At 38.5% G+C, this 19125-nt stretch overlaps 1 protein-coding gene across 1 annotated transcript in view; it reads left to right on the top strand.

Annotated features, from left to right (window-relative positions):
* The window catches only part of LOC121635451 (microtubule-associated protein 2-like), a 69199-nt gene that overhangs the window by 5857 nt on the left and 44217 nt on the right, over positions 1 to 19125 (top strand). The window lies entirely within an intron of this gene.

Raw genomic sequence — 19125 nt, 5'->3', positions numbered from 1 at the left:
AACACAAATAAAATCAGAACTGATGTAGTGCGCATGCCAGGTCCCTAGTGGGCAGTGAAACTTTGCAAAGACACACCCAGGTGTGCACCTGTTTTTAATAAGATCAAAAAACACAACAACAGAAGCACTGCATGCCAACTGTTAGTTATCTGGCACATGTAACTCATGCATCTTGACTGATGGCTACAAGAAACAGGTTTTCTTCAACAGACCAAATAAATTAAGAAGATCCAGCAGCACAAACATTACACGAGGTCCACCATTGTTGTTGAGCTTTTTTCATTAAGCAGGGCCTAAGTGCAAAAGTGCAAAATTATGTAAAAAACATCCTTGTCATCAAAAGATTCCAGTTACAGTTTACACTGACATTGGAAGAAAATTTCACTCTGGAGGCTATTGTCAAATCTTTGTGATTTAATCCACCCAAAGCCCCTGTTACCATGTAAACAAGGGGCTAGAATGCAACAAAACCTTTGCATTTTACCGTCTGAGCATTGTGGCCTAAACAGAACTTGATGCATAATCTGAGGAGCGTAATTCAACACCTCTCACGCAAAATCGGTGCTGTTTAAAGCCACCAGTTTTTCTCAGTTCTTTTGCCTGAGCGCAGCACGCTACCAATTATTGATTTTGTCTTTCCAAAGCCTTCTTTTCCTTAGCTCACCTATCCCCTGTGGGGAATCAGTTGGAGCAGGGGACCCCCCGCCCCTGTGGATCTGCATGCCCACATTCAGATGCTAATCCAATGCCATCTGCTTTTCTACTGTATGTGATACTTTCCTGTCTGTCGCCCCTACAGGGTAAAGGGAGAAAAATCCTTCTCCCACCCCTTTTCCCTCCACACAGCGGCCATTTATTTTTTTTTTTTGAACAATTTTTTATTTTTAATATGTTAACTTCACAAAATACACTTAATAAAAAAATAAAAAAAAAAAAAAAAAAAAAAAAATAAAAAAAAAAAAAAAAAAAAAAAAAAGCAAAATAAGAACAATTAGAACAAATGGCACTTCTGCAAGTTTTCTATTCAAACATTTTTCTCTCTTTTTTTTTTTTTTTTTTTTTTTTTTTTTTTTTTTTTTTTTTTCTTCTTTTCTTTTTTTCTTTTCCCTCTATGCCCATCCCAAAATTCAAAAGTACATCTTACATAACATTCAACCTTGTACCAGAGGGTTTTACAAATAAGAAAAATAAAAATATCTATATCTTTAAATTTCCAAATGTAAACAAAGGTATTGTTACCAAAGTACCTTTCCAAGAGAAAGTAAACAGAAAAACATTATGTCCAACCAAAATAAAGAATGATAGGAGCCCACAAATCCCTAAACGAATCCATTTTCAAATGAAGCTTTGCAGTAATTTTTTCCATCAAGTAAACCCTTTTTAAACCCTCTTGCCATTGAAGGAGAGTGGGAGGCAAGGCCTTAAGCCAAGACCGTGTTATCATTTTCTTTGCCACCAATAGACAGATATGAAGTAAATGAACTTCCCTTTTACCCAAACTGCCCACAGGAGACAACCCTATAATATAGTATGCTGGATCAAGTGGTAAATTAAAATTTAATATGGCACAAAGTTCTGCACGTATCCCTTGCCAATAAGAATTCAAGACGGGACAGTCCCAAAAAATATGCAAATAGTCCCCAATTTGTTTACAATCCCTCCAACATAAATTAGTTTTAGTTTTATCCGTATTAAATATAACTGATGGTGTCCTAAAAAATCTCATCTTAACTTTCCAGTTGAACTCCTTCCACATTGGACTGTTTGTAATTTTATGACCTTTTTCACAGGCCTCTTCCCAATTTTCATCTTGAATAACTGTATTAGCCTCTAGCTCCCACTTCCCCTTCAAATCCAAGGAATTATCAGACATGTGAGATAGTAAGTGTTTACATATGTTCGATATTATTTTGGCTTTAGTTTTCTCTGTTATTACCTTAATCAAAAAATTCTCTATTGGGGTAGGCGTCCGTTTCAAAATCTCCCATTCCACATTTGATCTTAAATAATCCCGCAATTGTAGATACCGATAGAAATCACTAGAGCATAAACCATATTTGTCTTGCAGCTGTTTAAAGGATTTCAGAACTTCTCCATCAAACATTTGATGTACAGTTATAAGCCCTTTATCCGCCCAAATCAAAAATCCCGGGTCCAATCTGTTAGGTAAAAAGTCAGGAATCTTAGCAATTTTTAGTACTCTTGACGTTGTTAAGGGTGCGTCTATTTTCTTTCTAACCTGTGCCCACACCTTCTGTGTGCAAACAATCCACTCATTTTTAATTTTGAGATTACTCCATTTCTTCTGTTCCAAAAAAGGTGCAGTCTCCAGCGAGACGGTTGGGCAATCATAATTCTCCAGATTGATCCAATTATTTTCCTCATCTTGCAATACCCAGTCTACTAACCCACGTAGCTGTGCTGCCCAGTAGTATAATTTAAAATTAGGTAAGCCTAAACCTCCATTCTTCTTTGGGCTACATAATAATTTTAATCTAATCCTAGGTTTTCTTCCTTGCCACACAAATGAAGAGATCATTTTATCTAACATTTTAAAGGTGGACGGTGGGATCCAAATAGGTAAGGCCTGAAACAAATACAACAAACGGGGAAGTATATTCATCCTAACTGTTTCTATTCTCCCAATTAGTGACAAGGGGAGGATTTCCCAGCATGCCAGGTCTGATTTTATAGTCAAAAACAATTTACCATAGTTTTCATTATACAACTGCGATGTTTGTGGGGTAACCATTATGCCTAAATATTTAAATCCTTGAGTGGGCCAATTAAACACGGCAACTTTGTCCAATTCCTTCGGCCTCTCACCAACCAACATCATTGCTTGTGATTTTGTCTCATTGACTTTATAGCCCGAAACCAGTCCGAAATCCCCCAGACAATGTAAAAGTGCTGGAACAGAAGACAACGGGTTAGTAATATATATTATCACATCGTCCGCATATAGCGAAATCTTGTGGTCTAGTCCACCTACTGATACTCCTTCTATTTTCACATTGTCTCGAATAAGTTCTGCCAAGGGTTCTATACTTATAGCGAACAATAACGGAGAAAGCGGATCCCCCTGCCTAGTTCCCCGTTTCAATCGAATAGTTTGAGAAAAATGTCCGTTCACTCGTACTCTTGATGTCGGCTTTGAATACAGCACTCTAATCCAATTAACAAAGTCCGAATTAAATCCCATCTTCCTCAAAGTACCTTCCAAATATAACCAATCAACTCTATCAAATGCTTTCTCAGCATCTAAGCTGAGAAGCATTGATGGTTCCTTTTGGTGTTTTGCTGCAGACATTAAATTTAATGTTCTCCTTATATTGTTTATCCCCAGACGTCCAGGCATAAACCCTGTTTGATCTGGCTTAATTATATTATTTATGCATTTCTGGATTCTTTTAGCCAATATTGAAGTTAAAATTTTAACATCACAGCATAATAGACTTATTGGTCTGTATGAGGAACAGACAGAAGGATCCCCTCCCTCTTTGGGAATTACGGATATTATTGCCTGGGACCAAGATTTTGGCGGGTCATTGTTAGCGAGGGCATAGTTAAACACCCTTTGTAGAAGGGGCATGACTTCATCTTTAAAATGTTTATAAAATTCCCCCGGATAACCATCCACACCTGGTGTTTTATTATTTTTTAAATTCTTTATTGTATCCTCTATTTCCTTTCTTGTAATTGGGTCTGTCATTGCTTTAGCATCCTTTTCCGTCAGTTTAGGTAACTTTATTTTTCCTAATAAATTTTCAATCAGTTCTGTTTTATTATCTACCTCTGGTGAGTCGTACAGGGCCTCATAATAAAGTGAAAATGCATCAGCTATATCTTTAGGATGAGATACTACTTTTTTTGAAGACGGATTTACTATCTTTGCCACTGTACGATTGGCTTGGGCTTTACGTAGCTGAAAAGCCAGTAGCCTACTGGCCCTATTTCCCGACTCATAATATCTTTGATTAGCAAAACGCAAGGCCCCCTCTGCTTTATATGTCAATAGGTCGTCTAGCGCCTGTCTGTTTTGAATGAGTGTTTCTAAAATCCTTTTATCATTTGTCTTTTTATGTTCTTTCTCTAATTCCATTATACATGTTTGTAATCTTTTTTGTTCCTTATCTCTGTCTTTTTTTATTTTAGATGAGAGTGCTATCCACTTCCCCCTTACCACCACCTTTGCAGCTTCCCATAAGGTGGAATCTGAAACTTCTCCATTATCATTATGTTCCATGTAATCCCTCCATTCTTGTTTTATATTCTGAACAACTTCAAGGTCATTTAGGAGTGATACATTTAACCTCCAGGGTTTAATTGTTTTATCTTTCTCTAGATTTATGGACATGACAACTGGAGCATGATCTGATGTTGTTATAGGTTCTATGTGGCAATCAGTGACTTTATAAATGTCTTTCTTTGATAGCAAAAGCAAATCAATTCTGGAGTAACTATTGTGCACCCTTGAGAAGAAAGTATAGTCTCTCTCTTTTGGATGTTTGTGGCGCCACACATCAACTAAACCAAGCTCCTCCACCATATTTCGCAAAACTTTTGTTTTCCTTAATGTTGGTCCCTGATCGAACGGTTGTTTGTCTAATTTCTGGTTCATTACACAATTGAAGTCCCCTCCCACTATCAAGAATCCCTCCGCATGCATTGTTAAGATTGTTGAAGTTTCTTTTAAAAGTCCTGGATCGTCTTCATTTGGTGCATATAAATTTAAAATTGTTACCTTAATTTCTCCAATTGTACCCACAACCATAATATATCGCCCTTTTGTATCTTCATATGATTTCTCAACTGTGAGCCCTAAGGCTCTATGGCACAGAATAGCCACTCCTCTTTTATTGCCCTCTTCACATGCAGAACTATAGACCTGTCCCACCCAATCCCGCTTGAGTTTCTTATGTTCTTTGTCGGAAAGGTGGGTCTCCTGAAGTAAAGCAATTGAGCAATTCAGCCTTTTTAACTGCAACATAATTTTTTTTCTCTTTATGGGATGGTTAACACCATTGATATTATAACTGATAACATTCAGAGTAGTCATAAGTGATATTTGTACCAGTAGAAAGAAAATAATATTTTTTGCAGAGTGCCGTAGAACCTGAACAACTAACAAGAGAACAAAACATGTCTAACCACGATAAATATACATAGACTTCCAATAATCCAGTGGTTGGCCCTTGAAAACTAAACAAGAAAACAATAGCAAGAAGGGCTTCCCACTCCCGATGACTACTGGGCAGAGAGCAATAGCTCCCTGGGCCAAGTGCACTAAGTGCAGTTGCGACTGGCCTCCAGGAAATCCCAGGGTTGTGCTCGAGTCGCAATATAAGCCGAGTTCTCATCAGAATAGGTAGAAATCTTTGCCTTAACCCCCACAAAGCTCCCAGTATTCAAAATACTAGTGTACTTATTAAATCTTAGCCGAAAAGAAATAAGCATCTTTCAATTACCTGATAAATGACATCTCCCACTGCAACTTATTGTCTCTGCAAATGTCCACCTACATCTGTTATTCTGTCTGGCCTTTTTTTTACTCACAGTCCGTGAGCACTGACTCCCTGTTGCCTCCATTGATAATGGTTCTTATGTCTGCCGTGGACAGTTGCTGTTTCTTCCTCCGTCCACCTTGAGTAGACCATCCTTCTTGAACCAACTGTCTCTCCAATATGTCCCGGTCCTCCATCCCTGTCTCTACACCCAGCTCTTCAAGCGTTGACTGTGCCTCCACTAGTGAGGGGAACTGCTTCGTACCTGAGTCCAAATAGAGTCTCAGCTGGGCTGGGTACGGTGACTGGGCTCTGATGTTTTTCTCCTTCAGCTTTTTTATCACTTCACGAACCTTTTTTCTTTTCCTCTGCACTTCAGCTGAGTAATCTTGATCAAAGTAGATCTTATGACCCTGGTACTGCGCATTCCGTTGCTTCCACGCCTGTTGCAAAACTGTCTGCTTCACCTTAAAGTCCAAAAAACGCACTATTATTGACCGCGGGGGCGCCGCGGCGTCTTTAGGCTTTGGACCGAGAGCTCTGTGCGTTCTCTCAAGTTTAATATCAGTCCCTTCTTGCAGCTCCAATGAATTTTTCAAAAAGTCTGTCACAAATGTCATCATGTCATCTTTCTCAGCCCCTTCTGGTATACCATACAGCCTTATATTATTTCGCCGGAGCCTGTTTTCCATGTCATCGCATTTGAGAGCGAGATTAGCTTCCCTCCGTAGCAAGTAGCTCAATACTCTCTCGTGCTGCATACATCTGTCCTCGGTAGCACCTATTCTTTCCTCAGTGTCGGTCAATCTTCTATCCAGTCCCTCCGTCCTTTGTTTTAACTCGTCCATGGTAGACTCAAGCCTAGTAAGAGAAGCTTTCATGTCACGAAAGGAATCAATATTTTCCTGTCGCAGTTTACGAAGCTCCGCTAGCATCTCCAGTTCAGGATTAGCCTCCCCACTGCTTTTCAATGGTGTAGCTTCAGCTAGCGTTAGCTGCTTAGGGCCTGCTTTGCCGTCTTCATTTTTTCCACCTTTCACGTCTCTTCGCGTAGTTTTCTGGGTCGAACTCATAACTGCAGTTTCCCTGTCTTGTAATCTCGTGATCATTTATCGGTATTATACTTTTATTCGGCTATTTTTAATGGGTCAATCGGAGCTAAAGTTTACCTGCCTGTCTCGGCCATGACGTAGGCGGAAGTCCCACAGCGGCCATTTATAGGAGGAGGTTCAGAATGAATCTACAGAATGTACCTCCTCTATCCAGGGGCAATGGACCCTTACATAATGGACTTCTTTTTCAGCGTGACCCCTCACATCAGTCGGTCAAAGAGCCTTCTGGCCAGATGAGTTAATCACTGCCTTTCTTGCATCGTGGGCCGTTCAGAACTGCCAGCAGATCACTTAAAGCAGACGTGATTTACATGCACCTTTGGAATTGTCGTAGTTTGGCTCCCACTCGTTTGAGTGGGAACACTTCTTAGACTTATTTTCTGAGTGGTTGCACCTCAACTGGTGTGTGGGATTGTGCTTAAATTTGCAACTTCATGATGATATAATTAAGCATTTTTTGGCGGCTTTTTTGCAGGAAGTTCTTCTTTATGGTTGCAGCATGTATTCAGAAGGGATTATTACACCATATACCCTCTCTGGTTTATTTTTAAGTGGATGAAGCCAGCATAAAAAGAGTTGGGAAGCTGAGCTCCTTGTCCATTCTGTCAAACACTGTATCCAGGGATGAACAACAATGGTTATCAAAGCAGGAGCGTCAGGTGTTGTGTCACTGCTGTGTATGATTGTCAATAAATATATGCAGATTTTAGAGGTTTTTACCCTTTCACCCCATCCTCTGTTACTGTTGATATTGGAACACCAGTCTTTTCCTGAGGGATGTCATCTTCCAGGACTACCATTATCCTCATTTCTCCTCCTGAACTATCTTCATCTGTGATAATTCCTTCATGTAAATGGAGCTAACTGTCAAATGTAAATCACCTGCCACAGTCTTCATTACTATCCACAGCGTAATGCTGGTTTTCCAGAAAGTCAGCCTCCACCCTCAGACCAAATACCCTGAAGACATGTAGTATATATTATTATTATATCCCTCGGATAACAAGCTGGTCATTAAATGCTATGTTCTCTTCTAACCTCTAGTTATATGAAAATCTGTCATACAGATATTTCATGGTTTTGGTTATGTAGTCTTTGCAAATATAAAAGTATATTGTTAGACTGCTTTAATTAAGCATGTAACAAGGAATAGTATTTGTTCTACATACTTGATTTCAAACTAATCTAATTAAAAAAATGGAAGGAAAGTTTGTTTTCATGATAACAACCATGATAAATGACTCAAATATAAATATGCACCCAGTCATCTTTCCCTGTTGTGCCTTTTTTCCCCCACTGGGGATTAGAGCTGCTGCAAACGGGGGGGGGGGGGGGGGGGGGGGGGGGGGGGGGGACTCTTTAGATGCTAGACTCAGAGTCCTGCTCCTTTGAGCTTTTATCTCTCCATATTCTCACCACTAAATCAGCAGAATGTATTTTATCAGCAGCAGCCCTTATGCACTCAAACCCAGCTATTTCCTGTACTGGGCAGCATCCCATTAACAGACACGTGAACCAGTTCTGACCTGAACCACAAAAGGCACAGAGCTGGAGATTCAGGACGCTTTAATCTACTTCCACATCTAAGTAGTGAAAACACAACACCTTCTATCTGGTTCAGCCTGTCCTGCATCTTTCTATTTGCACATGGCTCCATTTTCCATGTACATTTGCATATGCGTGTGTGTTTAGTCTGGTTGTGTAAAGCCAAAGTGACAGTAAGTCAGTTACATTGGAGACGACATCAGTCTGCTGCAGAGCTGGCAGCACTGTGAATGCTGATGATGCACTGACACCGGTGCTGCTCAGAGCCTCTATGTGACAGATGAACTTACCTGCACTGATGTTGACTCAGTCTGTCTGTCTGGCACTCTGTCAGTCTAGTTGGGTCATCACTTTTCTTTTCAATTAATAATAAATTACTCTATTAAAATGGGTAAAGTAAATGTCAGCAGAATTTCAAATTATCCTTTAATTTAGACCATATGGTGGAGTTTTCATTTTTTTACTACCTTTCTTTTTTCATAACTAAGATCATTTAAATGCATTAAAATGTAGCAAATATATTCTTATAATCAGTCGTGGTCATTTTATTGACCATAAAAAATGATCCAGTTTCTTAAATGTGGTGATTATTTAAAATGACAAAAATATCTTCAGGGCTTATTTGTTCTTTTTTAAAATTAAATAGGATTATGTTTTCTAATTTTATTATATATAAAATGTGAATTCCAAGTTTGATAAACTTAAGGTAGTAGTCAAAGTGATGCTTGAATCATTTTTCCCCATCAACACCATGATAGAACAGCTTAAATCCTAAATCCTGCCTCCCAAGTTTGCAGCCTTGCTACCTTTCCACCTGGACACGGTATATCGACCTTTCACCTCTCCTTCATGTCAGCTACATCTGTAGCTTATCCTGTCATAGACTCAACATTCAAAGACTCTTAGCTTGCCTTTTCTCTCTGTGCCTAAATATGCATCTTCCTCCTCTCCTTTAAATCACAGTAGTCTGATTTCCGCAACACCCTGTAAGGTTATCCGCTCCGACGGTGGTCATTGTTGACCTGGACCTTGATCAACCCAGTGCAGAAGATGTTGAGCTGATTCACATATTTGTTATGTATCTTATGCCCTTCCTGACACAACCCTGCATTTATCCTGGCTTGGGATCTGCACTATCTGGATTCCAAAAACATTTCTCCTAACTATAAAGCATGGTGCCAACTATGTCATGATTCAGGCCTGTTTAGCTGCATCTTAGCCAGGAGGGTTAATAGGAGCTGAATAGTCTAATAAAGAGTAGTTAAAGAATAAAAGAGTTGTTTCAGTGGTTAAGTAAAAATCATGATCTTATTTGAAGAGAAGGAAGCAAATGTGAGGGAAGTGGAGGACACCCCAGGGCTGAAGCTTGTCTGTACGAAGGAATGGACTCAAACCCATCCAATGTGGATGACTCATCAATAGTTACTGGAAACTTTTAGCTGCAGCTATTGGAGCACAGCTGCATCACAACAATATGCAGCTTTAGTTTTATTGCAGCATTTGTATAACTGGTATTTCTACACTGTTTTTGGCAATTAATCCTTTAATTTGTGATGTTGCATTTTATAATAAGTCCAAATTTAGTTTTACTCTTCCAAGCAGGTTAATCATTGCAAGATGTTTAAACAAAGATGAAATGCAAAAGGCTTTTAAAATTGATTTTTGGTAGCTCATAGTGCTCCAAGCTTTTCATTTACCTGCATCTCTCTGCAGATGGAGAGCTCCGCCATCGCATTCCCTCAGTCTTTTTTCTTCTTTTAACTTTATTTGCGAATGGAGCCATAACCATAGTGACTCATCTCAGAGTCATGGAAACACTTTTAAACCCCACGCAAACCTGGAGCCCACACAGCATCCCCATCTGCGCACTGAAATATTGATTAGATCAAAGGTTAATCTGTTGCTGAAACGTAGGGTGTTTTTGTTATTATAAGTGCATCATCAGCTTCATTTTAAGTATTTGGACATTCAGAAAGAAACAAATGGAAGCGTGGCGGATTTTGTGAGCAGTTTGGACAGAGTCTCAGACCCGAAGCTCTTGGCTCCAGACGATAATCCTGACAAATCCTTTTATTTTCATGTTCTGTAATGGGACACAACGGAAGATCTGAATTTACAGAGGCCACAGAAGTAATCAGACAGACATGTCTTGAGCTGCAGCTGGCTCCAAGCATGTAAATGTCAAAGGAAGTTAATGATGAATGACCTCAGTCTTGAGTCCCTCAAGTGCAGGAACTTGTTATAGCCTCACCACACCAAACCACTTGCTGGTGCATTGAACCTGGGAAGTTGCAATGCTCTTTATTCTTAATAACTCAGACTTCAGTCCTCACTTCATCCTGTTTGGTTAATGGAAGATGGCAGGTGGTTCCGATGCAACATACTCCTTCCTCATTTTCTAAGGCCCCTGAAGGCTTGCACTTGCTATTACCTCCCTCTTCATACCAACCATCCTCTCACTCCGACCATAATATTGCTGTATCACTTACACTAATAGCCTGCATTTAGAGCACCTTGAGGTGAAAGCCTCACTGAGATGCTTCCTGTCCACACAGGAAAACTGAATGGATTGCAAACTTGACCACCTGTGTTTGCTATTAAAATGCAGGTAAAGAGTTGTCTGTTTTATTGTATTGATCTATTATTTTCCCTCCATACATTATCAGTCATCCAGACACATTCAATACCACAGCTCTGGACACTTGTTGCATGCCTTGTAGCTCTTTGTTAAAGGGCTATTCTACTGTTTTCACAAGCTGGGAAGCTTTTTTTCTTGTGCCCTTAGTGAGACAGCATGCATTTGATGATTCATGTATATCTTTGCAGGATTAGCCTGTTTTTTTTTGGAAAAGAGTGCAACAAAAGGAGGAGAGTGGGGCAAATAAGTTTATACAATTTTATACAGTTATACAATTATGAGTTTCTGTCCAATTTTACCTGATGAATCATTGTCTTTTATTGCTTTTAATTAAAAAGCAACAGCTTCCAATAACTGAGTAACATATTTTATTATCTCTCTACTATTTAACACAGCTGCACTTTGGATACTTAAACTAATGTGAGCTACTTAAACTTCCATTCAATAACAGCAAATAATTTTAAAATGTTTTTGCAAGTTACAGTCTTTTAATGTCTTGTAAGAAACACCTGTAATGTCTTTACATAACAGGAAATCATGTGATCTCCAACAAGTCTTAAAATTAGTTAAATACAACCAAGAACACATGACATACATTTTTTTTTCATGAAAACTAAGCCAAAATGCAGAAACTGTGTGCTGCTTCCATAGGAATTATGAGGGTAAGTAAAACCGGGTCCTTCTGATTATCTGATCATCAGCAAGTGTTTGCATCTCTATAAAAGCTGCTGCCAAGCAAAGCAAACATGATGCAGAAAAAGGGAGCTAATCAGTTATTACTTACTGATAGTGCATCTCAAATACAGTGAGAACAAAAGGCTGGAAAAACAAGTAGTACTAAAAAGAAACAGCTACAGGGGGCATTTTGCAACTATATCAAGTTGCCTGGCAAGTCACTATATTGCCAAATTAGGAGACACAATGGTGGCAAAGGCTGTGTATTTATTTATTTGAGTTGCAGCTTTTTTTTGTTTTGTTTTTCATTTGAGGCAGTTACAGAGACTGCAACGAGTTTCATTCATAGCAGATCAGCTTAAAATGGTGCAGAAGACTCAAACACCTTAACTGCTGCTTTATGAATTATGTAATGTCCAGCATAAAATCACCAATTATTGTGGCTTTATTAATTGCACAACTCTGATGGTTTTACTGCCCCCAGAAGCCTTCAGAAATGACTCAGTCAGGGCTAAAATGTTCAAGATTGTCATCATATTTAGTGGAAATCCACAAAACAGTTTATCATAACTGTTTTTCATACTATTCAGATGAGAGTAAAGGTCACCAGCTGCTTGTAATAGTGAAAAAGCTGTGTGATTTGCAAAACCACTTGTACTGTATGGCCTTGTGGTAGCAGCAGAGCATTGGCTCTTAATAAAAATGAATGTCAAAACAGAGCACATTGTAATTTATGTATCATAAGGGTGGGGCTTGCAGTTTTCCCCCATTCAGCACAGCCAAAAATCAACATAATGCATATATTCCCATGCCTCCTGCAATGACTCATTCTTGTTTGGAGGATGGGATGTAGGGACGGAGGAGGGGGAAAAAAAGTGTCCGTCTGCTTGTTTTGGATGCTTTACTGACGGGGCGGTTTCCCATGCAGCGCCTGAATGACAGACTTTACCCATAAGGCTTTGACAGTTGTTGACTTCAGCTCAGAGTAGTGTTTCTTGTTTATTGGTGTTAACACTTGAGAGAGTGTTTTCATGTAAGGCCACTGACCTTCCATGCCTGGATGTGGGCTACCTTCTGATGAAGTTGTATTTTAGCATTCATTTACTGTATGCAACATATCAATATGCCCTGCATTTATGCATGGAAATGACTTAAGTGTGTGGACAGTTGTATGGTGATTTGTGACATCCTCTTTCACTGCAGTTAAAGTCCCATGCAGCTGCTGTCCTGCCTGTCTCTGATCACTTCCAGAAACTTCCGCTCTTCGGTTAGTCTCAGTGACACGTGTGTCCTCCCTCCTCCAAGCCAGACTCATCCATTCCAACATCCTGACTGGCATATCATTTAAGAAAAATGTGGCTAACACAGTCAGTTTCTCTTCTAATATTTACTTTAGTCTTCAGAGACTTTTTGCTCATCGATCTGACTTCTATCTGTTCCCCTGCTGCTTCAGCTTTAGGACTCTAAACCCCAGCGTCTGACCGCCTCTGCCCAGATCTGAGCACTCCCCATGTAGGTGCTAATTTAGAACAGATGGCATGCAGACGCCAAGGTTCAGATCTCCCATCAACAGGAAGAGGCTTAGAAACAGGGACATCCCTGTTACAAATTACCACAGTTTACCTTTCCTCACTGGTAGCCTGCCCTTTTTAGTAATCCACAAAGAAATTACATTATCAGATAAAGTTTTGAAGTGAATGCCACATAAGTGGAGACAATAATAGGAGTTACATTTTAATCTTTGGCACCATTGGATATATACTTTGCAAGAGGAAAAGAAAAACTCAAAGGACCTGTAGGTCAGGCAAGGAAGAAAACTGTGGTATGTAAACCTATAACAGTCAAACAGTGAGTGCACACAGCAAACACTGGAATCTAACACTGAAAACAAACATGTGAAGATCATTAGTAAATGCACCAGCAATAATTCAAACCCCAAATTGGGGCTTGTTTACTGGTTTATTAATCAGTTGCTTGAGCTTGTTGCCCAAAGTTTGCAAAGACAGATAGATCATACATAGCTGTGGTTTCTCAGAATATAAAATGTGATGTTTTACTCTGGGGACTGGGTTAGCATCTGATGCTAACGTCCGACCGCATAAGTTTTTAAATACAAGGTGGAGTATTGACAGGAAAGTTAAAGAGAATAGCATAAAGTTTGTTTTTGAGTTTGGGGGTTTTATAAACACAAAGCAGCAAAAATAACTCTCAATTCTGTTAAATTTGAACCCAGAAACATTATACTCAAAATATAAAATCAGGGTAATATACACCTCCCATGGATATAAAAATATCTCATCTTCATCAAAATTTAATTTCATATATCTGTTTGGAAGGCATCAAAACAAGACTGTCCTTGCACCTGCAGAACTCCCCTAATAATGACCTTGTTTTTAAATTTTCTTTACTTTTCAGTTAAGCGAGTTAAGACTGTCTTTCTATCAATGAATCAGTTATAAATAGGAGCAGGGATGTATTTGTATGAGCCATATTTGGCGTATGGCTCATACAAATACAGGTTAGAAAAGCCTATTTTATTAATTTATTTATTTATTTACATAATATGAAATAAAAATTTGGTGACTTTGAAGACAATGCCTAAATGAACTATTTCTAAAGCAAAACTATTTTACAATAACTCAAAGCCTCTGTCTTTTTAATGCCTAGAAAAGTCGAAATAGAGAGGGCAGTGTTGTCTGTGCTATGATTTTTCCATGGAGTCATTTGGGATCTCGTACAGTAGCCTGTGTTTGGGTTCATCCCAGGGTGTAGAGACGACTTCAAAGCTCACGGCTACACCCTGTGGTTAGTGTAAACCCAGGCACACGCAAGCTGTAGTGTTCACACAAACACACACACACAAAACCTGGCAGACAGTTAATATATATAACACACACTCTATATTGTAAAACTGGCACACGCCCTCAGACAAGCACACATTTATTTCAGTAAGCAAAACAGTCAACTTTGTTCTCACTTCTAAATTCCCAGACAGTCTTAGCATCAGTCCTCTCCATCCACCTCCCCTCCTTTCGCTGTACGACATGCTTTTCTCCACTTCCTTTCTCTTTCTTTTTCCCCAAAACTCTGTAGCATATTTCACATTTAAGGAATTTCCTGTGTTTTGCTTATATCAGAGAGGAATTGCAATCCAAAAACAGAACACACACACACACAGACCAACTTTGGACTGTCAGTGTGGGAAGGAGGATGTGAATGTTTGCTTCCATAGTGGGTACGCATATGTAGGCCTACGTGAGGGATGAAACAATATGAAAGCCCTCTTTGTGGTGGGAGAGCAGGACAAAAAAAAAAAAAAAAAAATCCTTCCATCAAGGTCAATATTTCATCCAGTGGCAGTCTATCAGTTAAACAACATGGGCAAAGGACATGTTTAAGCATTTCTGTTAGTAGTTTTTGCAATTTTGTCATGAATGGCCAGCCGGCCATTGAGATGGTGCAACACCCACACTTGGCAAATAGACCTGTTGTTACTGTATTTGCTCTTGGCAGTAACTGCACACAAGAAAAGCTGTTTTTGGTCGAAGGGCTTTTCACGAACTGTTACAGTCGTGCTTTTCAGAGGGTAATTGTGTAAATATAATAAAATAAACAGTTGGTTTCCTTAAAATATTCACAGACAAGAGTTCAGCTTGTTCATTATTCTGCTCTGAGTGTAGCAAAGTGGAGTTGGGAACTGCCTGTGTAAGCCTTCATACTCATAGAAGTAATGGCACAATATCAGAAAATCAAACAGCGTCTATTTATTGCCTTTATGAAAAATGAACTTAAAATACTTTTGGATATGTCACTTCAAGGAAAACATTTTAGTGACTTGTGGCTGTGAAATAATCGGCGGTTTGAGCATAAAGTGATTGTAGTTTGCGTTTTGTTCTTAATATGAAGTGGTTCAGCTCCTTAAATGTGACTTCTGATGTCAATCCTAAAACTAAACAACAGTTATTGGCTTTGACTTTGGATGATCCAATTTGCTAATTAAAATTAAATTTAGTGTAAAAAGCCTTTTGACCATTGGATTAAACTGATCTTTTATCATAGGAAGAGAATTAATCTAATAAAGATGACAAGACATCAGACTATTATAGAACTGACTGAGTCTCTGACACAGATTAGTCGCTGTCAACTTCTGAACAGACAACAGATCATTGTGGATCTGGGTAATTAGATCTCCATGGTCTTAAATCCAATTTACTTAGCTTTAAAAAAAAACAACAACAAGGAGATGTATTTTCTTTCATTTTGGGCCAAAAGAAACAATTCTTGGACCTGGATACTAATTGCAAGATAGTAAATCTTCTGAGTTGAAGTTCATTATATCAAGGAATTTGCCAAAAATTCATTTAGAGTTATACTTTTGATTATAACAAAGGACTGAAAGTTGGATATTTTTGCTTCTGCTGTGTGTCATTTATTGATCCGTGACACAAATTTCACAGCTTTTAGTGTACCAAATGTTAATTTATTATCATGAATCATCTTTCAGCCTACCGAATAACATTTCTTTGGGAATTATTGATTATGTGTTGATATTGTTTTTACCATTTAGCTCATTTAAGTGCTTTATCATTACCTTATGATCAACACAGTTTTTATTATCCAGAGGCACTCACTTTAATCTTTCATAATCTATCGAAACTACTCGGTTTCTACATAGAAAATCACAGCTGTAAAGACTTACGACCCACTAAACCCACAATTTCTTTGTCCTCACAAAACCTCTCATGAATTTGCCCGTTCAGCTTGTGCTAATTCTGCTGTTTTTAAAACGCATGAGTCATGCTTTCATAAGAGGTCTGATTCTGTGACAGCTCAGCAGGCAGCTTTTTAGATATAACGATACATCAGCCAGTCTAGATATACATAAAATACAGTATTAGTCAGCACCTGTTTATCCTTTAGCAAAGGCAGATGATGCTTAATTTGTTGCCCTTCACACTGTAGTGATTTGCTTAGAGGGCAGCCTACATTACGGCTAATACTGGGCTCCCGTGTGTGTGTCCATGTGTGGTTTTCAGCTTCCAAAACAGCAGGTGTTTTCAGGACACTGGTAACAGCTCTCTCTAGCCCAAGAGAGAACTGCTTCATGTTTGTGGCCAAATAATAAACATGTCTATTAGTCTTGACAAAGATTGGTTTCTTGTTCATATTATTGTGTGCTGTCATTGAGACAATAAACTTGGCATGAAAGAAAAGCATCGCCTCACAGATTTTTATTCTGGTTGTTGATTTGGAACATCTCAATAAATTTTCTGAAATCTCATGCATATTACACAGAGGATGATCCATTAATCCTGATCAAATTGAGTTGGGGAACAGCCATGTCATTTATCAACCCATTGCAAATACAGCAATGAGCTTGACCTACCATTTAATTCTGGATTATAAGATGAAACTTTCTGCTATGACTATGGATTTACAACCTGCACCACATGTTAAAAATACTTAAAAACACAGAGAACTCCTGCACCAATGAGGCCTGTTTACACTTCAGAAAGGTTTATTACTATCCATATGTCCTGCAAAAACACAGGCTGAACAAAATCATGTGTATGCTTGCCATCGTTTCTGTTGATAGTTCTGTTCTGGCAGATTGGTGTTAGCACAGCCAGCATCTGCTCTCTGGGAGATTAGACGTTTATGGCTATATGCTAGTCAGTCCTGTAGTGTCTGACTTTGGCTAGAAGCCACTGTGAAGGCACTGAAAGAGCAGAGCTTTGAATCTTACTGTCCATCTTCCTCCTCTCTGTGCCAACATCCTTTTTTCTTATCATGTATTTCCCCCTGTTGTTTAGACTTTATAAACACAAAAAACAACAAAAACTGAATTTCTTTTGACATCAAGATTATTCTTCTGCTGCCATTTTAAATGTCTTATTTGCTTTCTTTAAACTTGATCCAGTCCTCAACATTGACAGGTTAATTATGGTACCACACTGACGACTCTTTCTGCCTCCTTAAAACATGGAAAGAGTAGTCCAGACTTACTCTTGTCTTTCCTTCCCTTTAATTTTCAAATGGTTTTGGGAACCTAATGGTATGATTCAGTCTGACATCAACCTCAATGGTCTCTCTGAGGTTTGGCAATCATGTGCTAGAGTCTCATCATGCCAATCTGGGCTTCTGGTTTGTTTTAAGATAGCTTTAAACAATCTGATGCTGATGTTAACACCTGCAACAATACTAATTTTACTTTTAGGCATTGTTCTTGGGTTTGCATTTTTACAAAAATATCCAATAGTATTTTTACTTATTTATTTATTTATTTTTTGGTATTTAATGCCTACAATATGTCGGTGTTAGCTTATTTATACTTGTCAGTAGGTGAAATAAGCTTATGAGGGTGTTCTGGGACATGTGTTAGCATAAAGTTTACAAGTTTTACAAGTTCCTATGTAATATAGTAAATTATATTAATTTGACGTTATAGTCCTGCATGGCTAATGAATACAATTTAATTTTAGTGCTGTGTTTTGTTTTTTTTTTCTTCTTCTTGTCTTCTTAAATGTTGGTAACTTGTTTAAGCTAACTTTTTCGTTAGCTTCATTCATGCTTGCACAGGAACTTGTCAAAGCTCTATAGCTTAACTAAAACAATTAAGCTGCAAACATGGCTTGCTAAGCTAAAGCATATATTAGCAGAGAACTGGGGTAAGTCACTGATTTCTAATATTAGTGAAGCTAGCTGTTACATACCGCTACAAAAAGAACTAATGATACTTACATAAAATTAATGTTAAATTTTTTAGACATTTTAATGCTGGAGACACAATAGGCTTCCTGAGCTGTGTATTGTATATAGAATTTATTTTTGCTAATATTGAGTAGCACAAGCAGAAAGCAGCTTTAAGCTAGAGGAAAGATTAAATGCAGAGCTACAAAATCTTTCTCAGCAAGGCCACAGTCTTTTGTCATCAGTTGTGAACAACACTGAGTCATGGTGTCAGCCCACTGTCTACTACAGTCAGAATTTTCAAATACAAGAACCTCACATCTCTATGACTTTGCGCTTTTTGGCTAGAGCATTTTCAGCAGTTTATGAAAGCTGCCACTAATACAGCTAATTTAACAGCCACATTACATCCCAAGCTGGTCCTGCAAGGTGTCCTGCATTACTGTTGCATGGTCTCATATTTTAGGTTCCTCACAGAGTGGGCTGTGGACCCTTGTGGGATTGGATGTGATACAAGCATTAAATGGCCTTTAAAACATAAGAAATTCTTTTCTGATGACATGACTGCTTTTAGCAAAGAGCTTGAGATCGGTAACTAAAAATGTCAAAACTTTAAAGGTACTTTATCTCCCTCTATCATTGTTACTATGGAAAAAGTCAAATTTGGAACCAATAATATGCATTTTTTCATAAACCAAAACCATTTTGTACATTTGCACTCCCTCATTCTTTAAGCTCCTTTACTCTGTTTATAACGCCTGCATTTATTCACTTTGACATCTCTAGTGGTGCAGGTGATGGAAAGCTACAGTGGGACCATTGTGAGTCTCTGCACTAGAAATATATTTTATTTCATGTGGTTTGAGGTTGGTGTAATGAACAGGGAATTTTAGCCTTTCATTGCTTCTGGGTTATATGTTTTTTTTCTTGGTTAGTCCAACCTCTGCAGTAAGACCCTCTT

Source organism: Melanotaenia boesemani, chromosome 24 (genome assembly GCF_017639745.1).
Source record: "Melanotaenia boesemani isolate fMelBoe1 chromosome 24, fMelBoe1.pri, whole genome shotgun sequence".
NCBI lineage: Eukaryota > Metazoa > Chordata > Actinopteri > Atheriniformes > Melanotaeniidae > Melanotaenia > Melanotaenia boesemani.
The sequence above is the reverse complement of the archived record's forward strand: the minus strand, read 5'-3'. Positions and strand labels throughout refer to the sequence as shown.